Source organism: Dryobates pubescens, chromosome 28 (genome assembly GCF_014839835.1).
Source record: "Dryobates pubescens isolate bDryPub1 chromosome 28, bDryPub1.pri, whole genome shotgun sequence".
Lineage (NCBI taxonomy): Eukaryota > Metazoa > Chordata > Aves > Piciformes > Picidae > Dryobates > Dryobates pubescens.
Window position 1 is genome coordinate 803319 of NC_071639.1, and position 18217 is coordinate 821535.

The 18217-nt window shown below is 58.1% G+C and overlaps 1 pseudogene; it reads right to left on the minus strand.

The window, feature by feature from the left end:
* Nucleotides 1-12404: 12404 nt before the first annotated feature.
* On the minus strand, nucleotides 12405-16446 carry LOC128898615 (kinesin-like protein KIF18B; annotated as a pseudogene).
* Nucleotides 16447-18217: the final 1771 nt, after the last annotated feature.

Sequence of the window (18217 nt, forward strand, 5' to 3'; positions counted from 1 at the left end):
TGTTAGCACTCTTGTTGGGACAGAAATTGTTCAGCTAATATCATTTGAGTCCCGAGTGCCTAAACTTCTAACAGGGTCCTAGGGCAAGAAGGCTCAGGTTCCACCGATATGCCTGATGTCTCATTGGCCCTAGAAATCCAGAAGGGAAAACTGGAACAGATTGTATCTGTCAGACCCCCTTGTGGACAAATTATACAAATTCCAATGATTGTGGATACTGGAGACGATGTCATCATTATGTCCCATCATAAATGGAATGGTCACTAGCCCTTGCTCATGGCAAATGCTGAAGTCATGGGTTTAAAAGGTATCCACACGACCTGGGTTAGCAAAGAGCCAATGCAATTAGCTTTAACGACGGCAAATCAATCACCGTAAGACTGTACGTGTTAACCCTTCCAGTTGCTCTAAAGGGCTGACATGCCTTAAGTCAGCTAGGAGCAAAAATTTGGTTTTGTTCCTTTTCTGTAGCAGCTACTGGTCAGCAAATTAAAATGGAAAACAGATAATTCAGTATGGGTGGAACAATGGTTGCTCAGACAAGATAGGCTGCAAGTCATTAAGACCCTAATGCAGAAAAACAATAGCAACTAGGGCACACCTTGCTAGCCACCCTCAACCCACCCCTACCCCCACCCCCAGACAAAGGAGGATCTTCTGGTACGACTCTTGCTGACCAAAGCTCTGCTCTGATTTAAAGTTATAGTGCTAATTTCTTCATTTCTGATTGCAAAGTCCTTAAGAGATTTGTTATTTAGAGTTCTGCTAAGTTTTCCTGGTAAGCATAATGAGTGGTAAGCATTTGGTACTTATAGGTAGTTAATACACAGTAATGGTAGTAAGGTGTAAGTACTTAGTAATGAGTTCACCTTGTAAGATTTTCTTTTGGTTCGAACCTTCTTAGCTGTGTGCCTCGGCACTTCAAAGGAGCTCCCTGTAATATAGTTAAGGTTTGTAGTAAATAGGTATTCATTTTAAAAAGTATTCTTTAGCTAATGTAACATCTTTAGATTTCCTTCTTAGACATAGACTAGAAAAAATACAAAAAAAAAAAAAGGTAAACAAAAAAGGTAACAAAGTGCAAAGAAAAAATTTAAACATACGAATATATAACAAATGTACAAAAACTCTGGGTACAAAAAATAGAGTCCTAAATAACAGCATCATAACAAAGAAGAGCAACAATAAAAACAAAATATTAAAAAACAAAATATGACAAACTAGAAAATCATAAGGATTATTAACAAAAATAGCTGCTAAAAAAATCATAAGAATTGTTAGCAAAAAACAAAAATAAGGATGATCAAGACTACTAGATTGAAACAAAAAACTCTACAAAAGGAAGAAACCAAGAAAGTTAAAATGAACAGTGATAATAAAAAAGAGCTAATAGAAAAGAAGAAGGTTACAAAATAGAATAAAAAGCAAAAATAAAAATTAAAATAGAAAATAGATTAAATGAACTAAACATGCAAATTAAAAAAATAATAAATGCATAGAATACATAGAATAGAGCAGGTTGGAAGAGACCTTCAAGATCATCGCGTCCAACCCATCAACCAATCCAATACCACCTAATCAACTAACCCATGGCACCAAGCACCCCATCAAGTCTCCTCCTGAACACCTCCAGTGATGGTGACTCCACCACCTCCCCAGGCAGCACATTCCAATGTGCAATCACTCTCTCTGTGTAGAACTTTTTCCTAACATCCAACCTAAACCTCCCCTGGCGCAGCCTGAGACTGTGTCCTCTTGTTCTGGTGCTGGCTGCCTGGGAGAAGAGACCAACATCCGTCTGTCCACAACCTCCCTTCAGGTAGTTGTAGAGAGTGATAAGGTCTCCCCTGAGCCTCCTCTTCTGCAGGCTAAGCAACCCCAGCTCCCTCAGCCTCTCCTCACAGGGCTGTGCTCCAAACCCCTCACCAACTTCATTGCTCTTCTCTGGACACCTTCCAGCAAGTCAACCTCCTTCCTAAACTGAGGAGCCCAGAACTGGACACAGGACTCGAGGTGTGGCCTAACCAGTGCAGTGTACAGGGGCAGAATGACCTCCCTGCTCCTGCTGGCCACACTCTTCCTGATGCAGGCCAGGATGCCACTGGCCCTCTTGGCTGCCTGGGCACACTGCAGGCTCATGTTCAGCCTACCATCGACCAGCACCCCCAGGTCCCTCTCTGCCTGGCTGCTCTCAGCCACTCTGACCCCAGCCTGTAGGTCAACAAATAAAAGATTAAATACTAGATAAACAATACATTGAAAAAAAAAAAAAAAGATTAGAATAACAAATTAAAATACAGATTAACAAATTACAATGACAAAATAAAAATAATAATAAAGAAGGTAAAAAATAAATAAATCAAAATATGACAAAAAGTTATTAATAAAAATTTAAAGAACAAAAAAATTTAAAATAAAACAACAAAAATTAATCAGAAAAACTGTGTAAAAGTTAGATTAGAGTTAGTAAAAAAATGTCAAAATTAGATTACAATTGACAACACAAATTAACAAAAAAATAATCAAAAAGTATAGATAACATATAAAATACAATGGAAAAAATAAAAATACATTAAAACAGTATAAAAGTAATGAAAAAACAAAAATAAGAAATGAATTAAAGATTAAACAACAGAAGTAGATTAAAAGTAAAAATATTAAACATATAAAAATAATTAATAAATTCAGCATAGACAATAATAACTAAAAATGAAAAATAACCCAAAAAAAGGGAGAAAAAAATAATAAATAATAAAATAAATGCATTCAAAATACAATAAAAAAATAAAAATGAACCAAATTAGAATTAAGCAGAAAATATAGAAAAATAATTTACAAAAAATAAATTGAAATAAAAAGAAGTTAAAAAATGGAACAAAAACTATTAAAACCAGGTAAAAATAAGGGAAAAGACATATTCAACTTAAACTTAGAAAACAAAAAATAATGTACATAACAAAATCAAAACAAAATGAAACAGATTTATTAAAAATAGGTTTTAAAATATTAAAAAATAAAACAGAAAAATACTTAAAAATTTGACGATAGCTCACATCAAAAACAAACAAATAATTAGTTACACAATATGTGGAACCTTAGACTCGTAGAATGAGTCAGGGTTGGAAAGGACCACAAGGATCATTTAGTTCCACCCACACTGCCATGGGCAGGGATCAGGCAGGCCAGAGCCTCGTCCAGCCTGGTCTCCAATACTTCCAGGCATGGGGCCTCAGCCACCTCCCTGGACAACCCATTCCAGGGCTTCACCACGCTCACAGTGAGGAATTTCTTCCTCACATCCAGCCTGACTCTTCCCATCCCCAGCCTTATTCCATTCTCCTCAGTCCTGTCATTTCCTGACATGCTAGGATGTCCCTCCCCAGCATTCTTGTAGGCTCTCTTCAGATACTGGATGGCCACAATTAGGTCACCTGGAGCCTTCTTTCCTGCTACCTGCGATCGTCGCAATGAACAACGGCAGAAGAATCAAGGCCATGAGGAAACAGCATGGCCCATGGGGCTGAACATCGATCATCTGGGATCAAAACATCATTCAGCAGAATGTACCATGGCACCATGTGAATTGGGACTGAACATTATGGCTGTTTGATAACTTTGTCTTCTCTCTTGTGAACTGAATGTGCCTCTGGATGTAGACATCCTAGGGGACAAAGTTTCATCTGCACATTTGGCTTATTAGAGAGAAAAAAGGAAAAAAAAAAAAAGTGGGAAAAGAGAGACTACCCCAGAGCAAAAAAAATAGCTCATGGCAACCCTAGAAGTGCTGCAACCCTAGAAACATCAACCCTAGAAGTGCTGTAACCCTCTCACCACAAGACACACAGCACAACTGTCATGAAATGACAACCAGCAAACCTGCCTAGCACTGACCTCAACGACCGTCACGATGATCCAAGATGTCAACAGAAAGCATCTAACTCATAGCTGAGTGTCGTGACTGCTTCACTGTTGTGTGAAGGTTAAGAGATCAGTGTTACTAGGATGAGCAAAACCACATTATTATGTGTAATTTTATATTGGGCAATGCAATGAAGCTCTTTTTGCTCTTGCTGTTTGCCTGCAAGTTCTCTGTGAAGCTAGAGCCTGGCCAGATCTACCTTTACAGATCAAAGAAATCTTGCTACCATTAAACAATTGATGATTTTTGACCATCCTAGAGAAAATAAAGATGCAACATAACCCTAAGGCAGATTGTAAAAGACAGTGCTAAGGGTTGCATTTGTGCCTCAATCTCTGTGTGCAATGTGTTCAGGCATAATCAAGACTTCCCTGTCTACAAGAGGAGTGAAATGTAAAGATCAGAACTATCAAGATCTAAGTTCTTCTTTACAGTGTCTGTTATCTTTGACCATGGATTACGCCAGCTCTGTTAGAGCATTGTGACTGGTTCAGCTTAAGCTTTGTGCCTTGTACAGGTTACATCAGTCTGTTGGACATGCTGCACTGCAGAACTTTTGCTTTTGCTATACAGCTTAGCTTTACCTTGCTTGCTTCTGTGCATGCAAGTAGCGTCCTGTATGGGATGAGAATAACTCCCTTGACCAGATTGCTCACAAAAACAAAAAGGGAGACTTGTGGCAGTGCCAGCGATGAGCAGTGTGAGCAACCTGGCAGTGCAGGCCTAGAGCCTGACATGGTGCTAGGCCATGCTCAGTATGAGTGCAGAGCCAGCTAGTAGTGTACCAAACAGTGCTGTCTTGCAGCATGTAACTAAAGCAAGGCACTGGTAGGTAGAAACACAGCAAGTTATCTCGGGACAACAGGACATGCCCCAGCATCAACAACCTCGCGTGTCAGCAGTAGTTGGACCAATAACCTATGACAGTGTGATGTGTGGTCACTCATAGGGAACCAGTGAGGCCATGCCAACAAGGCACTCTGAGTTTACAGAAGTTGTAGAAGCTCCCTTGCTAGGCACTTCTGCCTTTCCTGCCTCTTCTGCCATGCTATAATTTACTGTGCCATGCTTTCACCATAGGCCTGTGCCATAGGCCTGCAATACTGGAACACTAAAGGATCGATACGTTATCATACTGATCAGCTGTATTGTCTCCAATCTCTGTCGTCACTTCACAGCAGAGGCCAGGCTAAGCTCCAAACGTACTTTTGCATCCCTCAGTTTCTTCCTGCATGACCTAGCACCATCCTTAAACATTCCATGGGTTGCCTCCCCTTTCTTCCAAAGATGATACACCCTCTTTTTGTCCCTTAGTTCCTTCAGAAGCTTATTGCTCATTGTTGTCAGCTGTGCCTTTGAAATCCCATTGTGGTCAAGAGAAGGTCCCCTTGCCCTGGGCTGCTTAGGTGATCTGCTCCTTGGCACACCTCAGCACCTCAGTCAGTGCCCACAGGGCACTCAGCTGGCTGCTGGCAGCGCAGGCCTTGATCCTGGCTGTGTTTGTAGCTGTTCCTGGAGCCACATTTTCCTACAGCTCCCACAACTGGCTCCTCTGGAAGGCAGACACTGTCAGGTGCAGGTTCTGGGGAAGCTTGTGATGAGCTCTCCTGGGAGCTGCCAGGCACTCAGGAGTGCAGGATCCCCCTCCTCGTCCAGTGGCTGTGCTGCTGCTGCTGCCATGCCCCCACCCTGGCTGAGGCTGCTGACCAGAGCTGGCTCTGTGCTCTGTGGAGCTGGCACAGCCACAGCTCTGCTCTTCTGGTGGGCAAAGAAGGGAATGCTCCAGGCACAAGAGTGAGAGCAGGAGGAAGAGCCTGTGCCTGAGCAGCTCCCAGCCTGGCCCTGGCTGGTGGGGGCTGGGAGGCAGTGGGAGCCTTCCCAGCAGGGCTGCAATCCTGGGACCATTTTCTCTTTTAACCAGACCTCCTCTCTTGCTCCTCTGTTGCAGGCATGATTTATTTGTTTCTCCCTGAGGTAGTTCCACTGTGTGAAATTCAGATGTGTTGTAGCAGCCCCTGGTTGTAATCCAGCTGTGAGAGCCTGAGTCAGTGTAACTGCTCTGTACCTGCCTGTGACCAGCACAGACATCACTCCCAGCCTGCTCCTCCTGACTGTACCAAAGGCTCCTGGCCTGTTCAGCACCAGGGCTACATCACAGCATTTTCAGGGGGTGAGGAGGGAGTTTCTTCAGCTCCTGCTCTTTGAGGGGAAGACAACTTCTCCTCCAGCTGGGGTGCTGAATTGTTCATTGTTGGAAGGGGAAAGTAAGAAGATGGTCAGGAGTGTCAGGCCCTGCAACTGGCTGGGGGCAATCCACAGAACCAGTCCAAGCTGGGGGTGAGGAGATTGAGAGCAGCCCTGCAGAGAAGGACTTGGGGGTGCTGGTGGGGGAGAGGCTGGACAGGAGCCAGCAATGGGCACTGGCAGCATGGAAGGCCAAGGGCAGCCTGGGCTGCATCCAAAGCAGCTTGGCCAGAGCTGGAGAGAGAGGATCCTGCCCCTCTGCTCTGCTCTGGGGAGACCTCACCTGCAGGGCTGTGTCCACCTGGGGAGCCCTCAATACAAAAGAGACATGGACCTGATGGACAGGGTGCAGAACAGAATAGAACAGAATAAAGCAGGTTGGAAGAGACCTTCAAGATCATTGTGTCCAACCTATCAACCAATCCAACACCACCTAAACAACTAACCCATGGCACCCAGCACCCTGTCAAGCCTTGCCCTGAACACCCCCAGCGACAGCAACTCCACCACCTCCCCAGGCAGCACATCCCAATGGGCAATCACTCTCTCTGTGTAGAACTTCTTCCTAACCTCCAGCCTAAACCTCCCCTGGCACAGCTTGAGACTCTGTCCTCTTGTTCTGGTGCTGGCTGCCTGGCAGAAGAGCCCAACCCCCACCTGGCTACAACCTCCCTGCAGGGAGTTGCAGAGAGCAAGAAGGTCTCCCCTGAGCCTCCCCTTCTGCAGGCTAAGCAACCCCAGCTCCCTCAGCCTCTCCTCACAGGGCTGTGCTCCAGACCCCTCCCCAGCCTCCTTGCCCTTCTCTGGACACCTTCAAGTCTCTCAATGTCCTTCGTGACCTGAGGAGCCTAGAGCTGGACACAGGACTCAAGGTGTGGCCTAACCAGTGCAGTGTACAGGGGCAGAATGACCTCCCTGCTCCTGCTGGCCACAGTGTTCCTGATGCAGGCCAGGATGCCATTGGCCCTCCTGGCTGCCTGGGCACACTGCAGGCTCATGTTCAGCCTACCATCAACCAGCACCCCCAGGTCCCTCTCTGCCTGGCTGCTCTCAGCCACTCTGCCCCCAGCCTGTAGCACTGCCTGGGGTTGCTGTGGCCAAAGTGCAGCCCCTGGCACTTGCATGTGTTCAATCTCCTGCCCTTGGCCTCTGCCCATCTGCCCAGCCTGGCAAGGTCCTTTTGCAGAGCTCTCCTGCCCCCAGCTTGCTGTCAGCTGCACATTTACTGCTGATGGACTCAATGCCCTCCTCCAGATCATCAATGAAGATATTGACCAGGCTGGGGCCCAGCACTGCTCCCTGGGGCACACCACTGCTGCCTGGCTGCCAGCTGGCTGTGGCACCATTCACCACCACTCTCTGGGCTCAGCCTCCAGCCAGTTCCTAACCCAGCTCAGAGAGCTGCTGTCCAAGCCAGGGGCTGACAGCTTGGCCAGGAGCTTGCTGTGGGGGATGGTGGCAAAGGCCTTGCTGCAGTCCAGGCAGACTCCATCCACAGCCTGCCCCACAGCCACCAGGCAGTCACCTGGGCATGGAAGGAGATCAGGTTGGTCAGGCAGGATCTGCCCTGCCTGAATCCATGCTGCCTGGGCCTGAGCCCTTGGCCATGCTCTAAGTGCTGTGTGACTGCACTCAGGATGACTGTTCCATTATCTTGCCTGGCACTGAGCTCAGGCTGACAGGCCTGGAATTCCCTGGCTCATCCAACCTGCCCTGCTTCTGGATGGGCACCACCTTGGCAGCTTCCAGTCCTCTGGGACCTCTGCAGTGAGCCAGGACTGATGAAAAATGATGGAGAGTGGCTTGGCAGCTCATCTGCCAGCTCTCTCAGCACCCCAGGATGGATCCCATCTGGTCCCATGGACTTGTGGGGATCCAAGTGGCTGAGCAGATCACCAACTACCCCATTCTGGAACAGAGGGAAGCTATGCTGCTCCCTAACTCCTTCTGCCAGCTCTGCAGGCCAGCTGTCTGGAAGACATTGTGTCCTGCTAGTAAAAATTGAGGCAAAGAAGGTGTTAAGTACCTCTGCCTTCTCCTCAGCCTTTGTTACAACCTTCCCCTCCGTGTCCACCAGGGAGTGGAGGTTGTCCCTGCCCTCCTCTTGCTATTCAGGTATTTATAGAAGGACTTTTTGTTGTCCTTCACAGCAGAGGCCAGGCTAAGCTCCAAAGGTGCATTTGCCTCCCTCATTTTCTTCCTGCAAGACCTAGCACCATCCTTAAACATTCCATGGGTTGCCTCCCCTTTCTTCCAAAGATGATACACCCTCTTTTTGTCCCTTAGTTCCTTCAGAAGCTCATTGCCCATCCAGGCTGTCTGCCCCGGGGCTCATCTCTGGCACATTGGCACAGCCTGTTCTGAGCCTTCAAGAGCTCTCCCTTGAAGCAGGCCCAGCTGCAGGGGGGGAGGGACCAGCACCACGGCGGCGACGACGACGCAGGGCTGAGGGCACTGCCCCTGGGGTCCGCACAGCAGCGCTCCAAGCACAGCACTGGCTGAAGAACACAACTCCGGGCTCCCAAGTCCCGAGGGTGCACTCTCCGAAGGAAAAAAGGTCAGGCAGGGAGGGGAAGCGGCGCAGGGGGAGCCTCAGGCTGGAGAAAGCCTGGACTCCCCCAGACCCCCACCCGGGATCCCGCTCCCACGCCCTCCCTCTCGTAAATCCCACCGGTTCCCCGAGAGCTGCCCTTAGAACACCCTCCAGCCCTACAGGTTCCCAGCGTCCGCAAGGATCCCACATCAGCCTGGGGTCCCCACCACCACCCTAACGCTCCTACAGCCACCTCGGGGCCACACAGCCCCTCCACAACCAGAGCCCTGATCCCCAGCCCACTCCCCACGACCATACTCCCGGCCTGGAGCCCTCCCCGGCACCCTCCCCAGCTTCCCCCCAGCGCTGCCGCTGCCGCCTCCCGCGCTGCCGCCTCCCGCACTCCCTGCCTCCCCCAGCCGCCGCTCCCCGCAGCCGTCCCCAGCCCTCTCCCTCGCCGCTGCCGGAGCCCCAGCGCCACTCACCGCTGCCCGCGCCGCAGGGCTTCAAACGCTGCCGCCGGACACGCCCCCTGCGCTCATTGGCCGGTGCCCGAACGCAGCCTCCCATTGGCTCTTCGACGCCGACAGCCCCGCCCCCTCCCGCCGGCGCACAGCACCATGGGAGCTGTAGGCCGCCGGGGCCCGGCCGCCATCTTCGCCCTCAGCCCCGGCCCTGCCCCGGCAGCTTCTCCTCCCAGCTCCCTGCCGACACCTCCGGCCCTCACCAGCCCCCGCGGCCAGCCCAGCGCCGCCTCCCCCTCATCAGCGCTGAGAAGCCAGCAGCGGGCACCCGCCAGGGCCTGCGAGGGGCACCCCCGGGGCTGCCCACACATCCCCAAGGGCTCTGCTCTCTGACCCGGGGCTGGAGGCACTCTGGGGCTCCTCTTGCTGCGCTGCTGCTCAGAGGGCCTGAAGGTTGCTCTGGGGCTGCCGAGAGAGAAGGGCATCAGGCAGCGCTGGGCACAGCCAGGCCCTGGCAGCTCCCTGCTCTCTTGCCCTCCCCCCAGCTGGGGCTGCAGCCACCCCCCAGCACCAACCCTCCCCATGCCAGGGCTGTGCCTGGCAGCTGGCACGGGGCTGGCACAGCAGCAGGCTGCAGCCACCCCCCCAGCACCAACCCTCCCCATGCCAGGGCTCTGCCTCGCAGCTGGCACGGGGCTGGCACAGCAGCAGGCTGCAGCCACCCCCCAGCACCAACCCTCCCCATGCCAGGGCTGTGCCTGGCAGCTGGCACGGGGCTGGCACAGCAGCAGGCTGCAGCCACCCCCCAGCACCAACCCTCCCCATGCCAGGGCTGTGCCTGGCAGCTGGCACGGGGCTGGCACAGCAGCAGGCTGCAGCCACCCCCCAGAACCAACCCTCCCCATGCCAGGGCTGTGCCTGGCAGCTGGCACGGGGCTGGCACAGCAGCAGGCTGCAGCCACCCCCCAGCACCAACCCTCCCCATGCCAGGGCTCTGCCTCGCAGCTGGCACGGGGCTGGCACAGCAGCAGGCTGCAGCCACCCCCCAGCACCAACCCTCCCCATGCCAGGGCTCTGCCTCGCAGCTGGCACGGGGCTGGCACAGCAGCAGGGCTCACTCCTGGCAGAGGGGTTCCCAGGGCAGCCTCACCTGGGCTGCAGAGGCCTTGGCAGCTCCGCTGCCCACCCCCGGGGGGGCAAAGGGCTCTGAGAAAGGCAAAGAGGCCATTGGCACCCAGCCAGGCTCGGGGCAGAGGCCTCCCTGCAGCCCAGAGGCCACAGGCAAGGGGCAGCCCCAGCCATGGGGCTGGGCCCACACTGGGCAGCACAAGCAGCTGCTGGCAGCTCTCTCATCTCTCAGCTGCCTTCTGCTTCAGGGCAGAGGCTCTGGAGACCACAGGGAGCCTGGGCACAGAGGGTGCCTGTGTGGCACAGGCCAGCTTGCAGGGCCTGCAGACAGGGCAGAGATGGTCAGTGCCAGGGGGGATCCTGACTGCCCCCTGGCACGGGGCTGGGCCGTTCCCTGTCCCCATTGCCAGCTATCCTCACTCTGAGCTCTTTACAGAGCTCCAGAAGCAAGGAGGTCTCCCTGAGGGTGTCCTGCACCGCCATGGCCATGTGGGGCTCAGCTTCTGCACAGCCACAAGGCTCCAGGAGAGCCAGAGCCTCTGTGGTGCACAGCCCAAAGCAACCCCAACAATCCCCAACCCCCACAAGGGCACAGCCCTGACCCTCACTGCCAGGAGAGCAGATGCCCAAGCTGCTCCCAGCCAGCACTCCTGCAGCCATCTGGAGGATGCTCCAGGGCCAAAGGGAAAAGCAGGAGGAGAAAAAGCTTCTCTTGGAAGGCTCTCTGCCCCTTGCAGCCATGCCCAGATGAGCTCAGCCTGTGCCTGCTGGCCAAGTGCCTCCTGCCCACCCTCTGCCCTCCACAGAGCTGCAGCCACCCACCCAGGAGTCCCCCAGCCATGGAGGGGATCCCCAGACCCACAGGGAGGGCCCCAGGGCGGCACTCACTTGGGCACCCAGAGGGCATCCTGCTGCTGGAGGAGGTCCTGGCAGGGGGGCTCCAGGCCCCTGCAGCCCAAGGGCCCAGGGCTGCCGGCTGAGGCTGGCAGCCTGCACACCTGGGAGGTGCCATTGAGGTCAGGGCCCGGGGGCTGGGGCAGGGCACAGCCCTTGGCAGCTGCCAGCGGCGCCAGGGGCAGGCGGCTCCGGGAGAGCCTCCCCGGGCACAGCCTGGAGCTGCGGGGGCAGGGTGGCAGGGAGCCAGGGGCTGCCGGGGCTGCAGCCGGGGGGCAGGGGCTGGAGGGGCTCTGTGCCGCCCTGGCAGCCTCTGCTGGCTTCCCACTGCGCCGGCGGCGCTTCAGCCGCGGGGAGAGGCTGCAGGCAGCTGCCGGCTGGGCAGGAGTTGGCATCTCAGGGGACCTCCTCCTCTTGGGGATGGGGCTGAGGGCCTGCAGCGTGGCACTGCGGAGCGCAGCCAGGTGCTGGCAGCCTGGCAGGGGAGAGCTCACCACAGGGCCGCCAGGCACAGCCACAGAGGTCTCGGCTAGAGGAGCAGAGACCCAGTCGGCTCCCTGCCTGCAGCGACCAGGCACCCCCAGGCCCCAGGGCGTCCCCCTCTGCCCCCCACCACCCTCAGCTCTTTGCTGTGGCTGCCCCAGGCTCAGACCCCACTGGGTGCCAGGGCAGGAGAAACTTCTCCCCCTGCCCTGTGCCCACAGCTGGCAGCTGCCCCCCCCCACCCCTGCAGCAGAGCCTGGGGCAGAGCAGAGAGCACAAACCTGGATCCTCAGCAGCACAGCCCTGCTGGCTCCTCTGGGCTGGGCTGGCCCTGCTGGCCTCTGCAGCCCTCCCTGGGGATGAGGCCTGCTCCTGGCTTGCAGCAGCCTCCTGAGGGGCCAGGGGCTGCAGCTCCCCAGAGGCCACAGCAGCAGCAGCAAGGAAGCTGCCAGCCTGGGGCAGGGACTGCTGCTTTGGGGAGGAGCTCCTGGCAGCAGCTACAGCCCTGGGGCAGAGAGAGACAGAGCCAAGGAGCAGTGAGGGGCTGAGCCTCAGCCACTGGCACTGCCTGACAAGAGGCACTGAAGGCTCTCAGCTGCTGTGCCTGGGAACCTTCCCTGCTGACCCTTCCACGGGAGCTTATCCCCTGGGACTGGCTCTCGAGGAGCCATAGCCCACTTGAGAGGGCAGGCACTCCTCTGCAAGCCAAGACCCGGACCCTCCCCCACCTCCAGCACCCTCAGGGGGGCTGCACACACCAGGAAGGGTGAAACTCTCTGAGCAGCCAGGAGGAAGTGGCACAGGGAGGTGGCACAAGGACACTCACCCCTCTGGCTGGCTGGCACTCAAGCCCTGCAGCAGGAGGCCTGCTTCCTTTGCTCCCTGCTGCACATCTGCCTGCTGGCTGGCTGGGGCAGACCTTTCCTCTGCAGCCTGCAGCAAGCCCCCAAAGCAGCATGAGGCCACAGCTGAGCTGAGCCTGGGCCCCCAGCTGCCCATTCCCTGCGAGGCTCAGAGCTTTCTCTGGCACTCCACAGCCCAGCACCTGCTGAGCCAAGACCTCCCAGAGCAGCTCAGCTCCTGCCCTCTCCCAGCTTGCCCAGCAAGGTAGCTGAGCTGCCTGCTGGGTGCCACTCAGCAGGCCAAGCCCTCCTCTCACCTCCAAGGCCAGCTGCAAGGGAACAGGACAGCCAGCTGCCAGCTCCTGCTGCTCTCCAGCCCTCTCCCCACCGGTGAGGTCCAGGCACACCTTGGGCACAGCCTCCTCCGCCCTACAGGAGTCACAGCAGCAGCCCCTGAGCCAGGGAAGGCCCTCTGGGGAAGCCATCCCCTGGCCTACCAAGTTTTGGGGTGGAGCCCAAGGAAGCTTTGTCCTTTGTCCCCCAGCTGTGGGGGCTGCCAGGCTCCTAACTGCAGCTGGGCAGTGGAGAGGCTGTGGCACAGCAGCAGAGCAGCTCAGCTGTGTCCTGGCAGCCACTTGGGCTGCAGCCAGCAGCCAACCTCTGCAAGCTCCTGGCCGTGGGGGACCCCAAGATGCCAGGCCGGGCTCCATCCCTCCTGCCCAGCAGCCTCACCTGGGCAGCTGCAACGGGCTGGAGCCGAGGGCAGGCAGCGGCAGCGGCGCCTGGCTCTGTGCCCTGTGGGCAGCGCCCTCGTAGGCACGGAGCTTGGCCTGCAGCTCTGCCAGCTGGGAGCAAGGGGCAGCCCTGGCTCAGAGCCTGCCATGAGCCCCAGCAGCTCAGCAGGCTGGGTGCCAGGCAAAGCAGAGGTGCAGACAGAGCCCAGCCCTGCCGCCAGCAGCTGACCTGCGCTCTGAGCTGCGCACACAGCACAGCATAGTGACAGACAGTCCGGGCTGAGCAGGCTGCTCTTGAGCTGCAGGGAGAGGGAGGAGCGGAGCCGAGAGCAGCACCGGGACAGCTGCTTGCCCTCTGCCGAGGCGGCAGCAGGGCAGCTGCTCAGCCTCCCCTGGGCTGAGGGGGCCCGAGGGGTTGCAGCTGACTGTGAGAGGGGCTCCAGAGGCAGCCCGGCTGCAGCAGGGAGGCGGCGGCAGCCCGCAGCAGCCTGCCCCGGGCTCCTTCGCAGCCAGCCCCAGCCGCTGCCGGCCGTGGGGCGAGGTGCTCACCGAGAGCTGGATATCCTTGGCCCTGCTGGCATACTTGAGGGTGTTGAGGGTGTCGTGGCAGCAGCGCGGCGAGGGGCTGAGGGCAGCCAGCATGAGGGTGCGGCAGTTGCCGCCGATGGAGTCCTTGAGCAGCCGCGTCAGCTTGCTGTCCCGGTACGGGATGTGGCTCTGCTTGCCCTGGGCGGCACAGCGAGGCTCCGCTGAGGGGCTGGCCCTCGGCTGCCAGCCCTGGGCAGGCCCAGCCCAGGGCAGCTGTGCCGTGGGGACGGCGCTGAGGGCCCCTCGGCGGCAGCCTTACCTTGGCCCCAGCCAGCGCCTGGATGACGCTGAGCAGGGCCAGCAGCGAGCGGTTGATGCTGGCTCCCTCCCGCAGCCGCTCGCCCCTGCTCTTGGCCAGCGCGGCTCGCTCCGAGCCGGCCAGGTCGACCAAGCTCATCTTGGCCACCCGCACAGCCCCGCCGAGGCCCCCGGCGCGGTCCTGCTGCTTCACGTAGACCTGGCAGGGCACAGGCAGGGCACAGCCAGGGCAGGCTGCAGCTCCGCAGGGCGCTCGGGCTCGCCGCTCGCAGCCTGGCAGCCCCGGGCCGCCGGCCCTGGCACAGCCTCGCCGCCTGCCCCGTTGCGGGCAGCGCTGCCAAGGGCCGCCCCAAGCACCGGCCCTCACCTGCAGGACGGCGTGGGAGCGGGAGGAGGAGGAGGCGTTGGCAGCGGTGGGATGCTGCGTGCGGTTCCTGCCGCCCCTCAGCAGCGTCTGCAGGAGCTGCTCTGCCGAGCTGGGCTGGCAGGGAGCAGGCGGAGGGCAGGGAGCAGCGCGGGCACAGAGCGGGCAACGAGCGGCCGCAGGCACAGCGGCTGAGGCCTCCTGCGGCTCTGCAGGGCTCCTCTGGCCTCGGGCTCACCTCTGCCGCCAGCCAGCACCCACCCAGCCGGCACCCCCGGGGCCCCCCAGCCCCTGCCCCGGGGCCCCCCAGCCCTCCCCTCCCCCCTCCAGGCCCCTCAGTGCTCGCTGGCACCCCCGGGGCAGGCGCAGCGCTGCCCACACCTTGTGCCTGCTTCCACCCCCACCTGCTGGATGGAGAGACCCTGAACCACAGCTCCTCTCTCGGGATCCTCCCGGATGGGCAGAGGGCCCTTGGGCTCCAGCAGGTCATGGATCTCCTCGTTGTAGACCTGCAGCCGGCAACTGCAGCTCAGGCTGAGGGTTGGCTCTCCAGAGGGCAGCAGGCAGAGGAACTTTGCACCTCAGGGCCTGGTGCCCACCCAACAGCACCTCTGGCACCTGGTGCCAGCAAGAGCAGCTGAAGGTGCCCTAAAGGCAGGGGACAGCTCAGGAGGCTTCAGCAGCAAGGCACTGAGCCACTGCTCCTGCAAAGCCCTTGCAGCCAGGAAGCCCTCATTGCCCTGTGGCCCTCAGCAAATTCGCCCAGCTCCAGAGGGGGCAGACCAGCAGCACCAGCTCAGCAGGCTGGCCAGGGGGAGCCTGCTTCCAGACTGGGGCTGTCCTGGGCACTGGGCACAGCTGGCAGCACAGGGGTGCCCCTGGCACTACAAGCCCAGACCTTGGAGATGGTGGCCTGGCAGCAGGAGGGGTACAGCTGGGCACAGCCTACCTCCAGGTAGGAGACCAGGACCTCATAGCTCTTCTGCTCCTTCCTAGCCTCAAGCCTCCTGAACAGCTCCTCCATGGTGAGGTAGATGATGCCAGGGCTCTTCTCTGAGCCCAGCATGGTGTAGGTTTTCCCTGCTCCTGTTGCCCCATAGGCAAACACTGGGAGGAGAAAGGGAGGAGCCCTGAGAGCAGCCTCCACCACCAGCAGCACTGGGGGGAATGCTCCCGGCTCTGCCTCAGCTGGAAACGCCCCTGGGGACACAACCCCAGACCCAGCTGCTGCTATGGGGCACTGCTGCCTCCCACTCACATCCTGTCCAGCAGGACCCCCAGGGCCCTCTGCACCAGGCTGCTCCCCAGCCTGCACAGGGCCCCCAGCTGATGCCACCCCACAGGCAGGACTCCACACTCATCTGGGCTTGTCTCTGCTCTCCTCTTGCTGGCCTGGGCCCTGCCTGCTCCCAGAGCCCCCAGATGACATCTCCAGGTCAGCCCTGGCCCTGTCCTGACCACGCTTGGCACGGCCCCAGCTTGGTGCCAACAGCAAGGTCAAGGCTTTCTCTTTCTGCAGAGCTGCTGTGTGCCCACTACTGCCACAGCTGCTCAGGGCTTCTGGAACCAGCCCCCAGCGCTGCTGAGCCCACCCAGAGCAGGGGCAGATGGGGCAGGAGCTCCTGCAGGGACCAGAGCAGGCTGCTGGGGCTCACCAGAGCAGTTGTAGCCGTCGAGGACGGTGTCGACCATCTGAGGGGTGGTGTGCTGGAACACCTCCTCCTGGGTGGCCTGCTCAGCACAAACCCGGCCGAAGAGGAACTTCTGAGGTTTCCCTGGGTTCTTGCTGCGGCCAGCAGGCAGCACCCCGCCGGAGGCAGCAGCAGAGCCCTCAGGGTCGAACAGGAGGGTGTGATGGTCGAGCACCCTCAGCACCGGGTGCTGTGTGGCTCCCTCGCCGGGGGCCGGGGGTCGCACTCGCACCATGACGGCCACGGTGCCCTCCCGGGGGGGAGGGACCACCGCCATGGCGGCGGCGGCGACGAAGATGACACAAGGCTAAGGGCTCTACCCTTAGGGCTCGCACAGCACCGAACAAGAAAAGCACCGCTCGAAGGAAAGCGCCGGCTGAAGAACACCGAAGAACACCGCTCTGGGCTCGAAAGTCCTGAGAGTGCTCTCTGAGAAGAGAAAACAGGGTCAGGCAGGGAGGGGAAGCGGCGGAGGGGGAGCCTGAGGCTGGAGACAACCTTTACCTCTCGAGGCCGGAGCCGGCTCCCAAGCCCTGCCTGCCCTAACCGCCGCTGGTGCCGCCGGAGCTGCCGTTAGAACCCCCCCAGCCCTGCGCGTTCTCCCCGTGCGGAAGGACCCTGCATCCCCTGCGGGTCCCCGCAACCACCCGAACGCTCCGAGCCGCACCGCGGGTCCCCAGAGCCCCTCCCCCGCCTGAGCCCCGATCCCCAGCCCACCCCATCCCCCGGCCCCGTAACGCTGCCCGGGACCCGAACCCAGCATTGCCCAGGGCGCTCTCTCTGCCGCCTGCCCCAGCCCCGCCGCCTGCCCCAGCCCCGCAGCCCTCGCAGGCGGTCCCCGCAGCCGTCCCTATCCATCTGCCTTCGCCCTTCGCGCCCCGGAGCGCCGCTCACCGCTGAGGGCTCAAACAATCCCGCCAACCACGCCCCCTGCGCTCATTGGTCAATCGTCGAGCAGAGCCTGCCATTGGCTCTTCAGCAACGCGAGCCCCGCCTGCTGCCGCCCACGAGCCCCGCCTGCTGCCGGCCGCTCCGCGCAGTGCACCATGGGAGCTGTAGGCCGCCGGGGCCTGGCCACCATCGTGACGCTGAGCAGCCAGCCCCAGGCACCCCTCAGGGCCTGCGAGGGTTCCCCTGCCCCAGCCCCAGCCCCGGCCCCAGGGCTGCCCACACATCGCCAAGGGCTCTGCTCTCTGAGCCGGGGCACGGAGCACTCTGGGGCTCCTCTCGCTGCGCTGCTGCTCAGAGGGCCTGAAGGATGCTGCGGGGCTGCAGCCAGAGCAGAGAAGGGCAGGAGGCAGCGCTGGGCACAGGCAGCAAACACAGCTCCCCTCCTGCCGGCTGGCACAGGCCCTGTCCTGAACAGAGGCTTTCCTTTAGAGGGCAGCTGCCAATCAGCTGCTTAACCAAGCCCCATCCTGAGGCTGAGCGCCTTTCCCAGGCCGCTGCTGCTGCTCATGCTGCAAGAGTTGCAAGAGTTAAGCAGACAGCGGCAGGGGCAGGCTCTGAAAGGGTTTTGCTCTTGTGTCTGCCCTGCAGGTACTGCCCTGCTCATTCCTCACCAGCAGGGAAGGGCTGGTGGGGATGTGGTGCTCGGAGGCTGTTTAGGGGCCAGTGACCAGGAGAGAATTGAATCTCAGTCCTCAGCCAAGCTAAGAGGGTGTGGTGGTTTAGGCTGGGTGCTGGCCCAGATGCCACTGCGCAGGCCACACCTGGGAGGTCCCAAGGGGTGGGCCCAGCCCAGGGGGTGGTCACAGGGACCAGGTATTCCATTCCCATAATGCCCTGCTCCCCTATAAAAAGGCCATGCAGGGTCTTCACTTCCTCTTTCGTCCCCTGCTGCTGCCTAGGTAACATGGCTGAGCTGCCTCCCTTGGGCCTGCCCAGGCCCAAGGCTGGGTTGGGGGGGGAAGAAAGAGCCCTGGGGGGGGGGGTTTGGGTGTACCCCCAGGTGGGGATGGGATGTTCTTGGGTATGTTCTGGGATCTCTCTCTTTGTCATGGTGCTTGTGGGTCTCTGTAAAACTTTCATTGTTGTTTGTTATTGTTTTCCTATTTAAACTTTCATCACTTTTG